General features: G+C 45.4%; 1 non-coding gene across 1 annotated transcript; it reads left to right on the top strand.

Moving 5' to 3' along the window:
* The first annotated feature begins 1,254 nt into the window (after window positions 1–1,254).
* On the top strand, window positions 1,255–1,361 carry LOC135277285 (U6 spliceosomal RNA). Its single transcript, XR_010344906.1, has one exon. It is a non-coding gene; the product is annotated as a U6 spliceosomal RNA (small nuclear RNA).
* Window positions 1,362–1,612: the final 251 nt, after the last annotated feature.

The raw sequence follows: 1,612 nt of genomic DNA, 5'->3' as shown, positions 1-1,612 counted from the left end.
TACAAAAAATTAGTTAAGTATAGTGGCGAGGACCTGTAATCTCAGCTACTCAGGAGGCTGAGGGAATAGAATCACTTGAACATGGGAGGCGGAGGTTGCAGTGAGCCAAGATCTTGAAACCGTACTGCAGCCTAGGCAACAAGAACAAAACTCTGTCTCAAAAGTACATAAAAAAGAAGTAATTAAATAATAAAGTTTAGACCGGGCACACTGGCTCACCCCTGTAATCCCAGCATTTTGGGAGACTGAGAAAGGAAGATCGTTTGAGGCTAGGAGTTTGAAACCAGTCAGGGTGACAGAACAAGATCCCATCTCAACAAAAATTTAGTTGGGCGTGGTGCTGTGCACCTGTAGTCCTAGCTATTCAGGAAGCTGAGGTGGGAGGATTGCTTAAGACCTAGAAGTGGGAGCCTGCATTAAGCTACGATTGCACCACTGCACTCCAGCCTGAGGGACAGAGCAAGATCAATTCTGTAAAAAAAATAAACAAATAAAAGCTTCTTTTTTTTGAGACAGACTCTTGCTCTGTCACCCAGGCTGGAGTGCAGTGGAGCGATCTCGGCTCACTGCAACCTCCGCCATCTGGGTTCAAGTGATCCTCCTACCTCACCCTCCTGAGTAGCTGGGATTACAGATGCACACCACCATATCTGGCTGATTTTTGTATTTTAGTAGAGACAGGCTTTCACCATGTTGGTCAGGGTGGCCTTGAACTGCTGACCTTGTGATCCACATGTCTCTGCCTCCCGAAGTGTTGGGATTACAGGCATGACCACTGCACCGGGCCATAATCTTAATTTTTCAGAAGGCCTTTAGATTAAAAGATTTGCAGGGCTGGGCATGGAGGCTCTTGCCTCACTTTGTGAGGCACAGGCGGGTGGATCACCTGCGGTCAGGAGTTCAAGACCAGCCGGCCAACGTGGTGAAACCTGGTCTCTAATAAAAATACAAAAATTGGCCAGGTGTAGTGACTCACGCCTGTAATCTAAGCACTTTGAAGGCCAAGGCAGGCAGATTATCTTAGGTCGGGAGTTCAAGATCAGCCTGACCAACATGGTGAAAGCTCGTCTTTAAAAAGAAAAAACAAACACAAAAATTAAGTTGAACATGGTGGCCCACACCTGTAATCCTGGCACTTTGGAAGGCTGAGGTGGGTGGATCATGAGGCCAGAGGTTCGAGACTAGCCTGACCAACATAGTGAAACCCATTCTCTGTAAAATAAAATAAAATAAATTAAAAAATTACTTGGGCATGTGCTCGCTTCGGCAGCACATACACTAAGATTGGAAAGATACAGAGAAGATCATCATGGCCCTTGCGCAAGGATGACATCCAAATTCATGAAGCATTCCATATTTTTTTTTTTTTTTTTAAATCAAATAAAAATAAATTTAAAGTTAAAGTTAAAAAAAAAGAGAATTAGCTGGGCACGGTTGTGGACACCTGTAAAACCAGCTACCTGGGAGGCTGAGGCAGGAGAATCACTTGAACCAAGGAGGCAGAGGTTGCAATGAGCCAAGATCGCACCCTTGCACTCCAGCCTGGGTGACAAGAGGGAAACCGTATCTCATTAAAAGGCGGGTCAGGGGGGATTTATCCAGCACCTCGTTT

Source organism: Aotus nancymaae, unplaced genomic scaffold, assembly GCF_030222135.1.
Source record: "Aotus nancymaae isolate 86718 unplaced genomic scaffold, 86718_ANA_hifiasm-v0.15.2.pri h1tg000003l, whole genome shotgun sequence".
NCBI lineage: Eukaryota > Metazoa > Chordata > Mammalia > Primates > Aotidae > Aotus > Aotus nancymaae.
The sequence above is the reverse complement of the archived record's forward strand: the minus strand, read 5'-3'. Positions and strand labels throughout refer to the sequence as shown.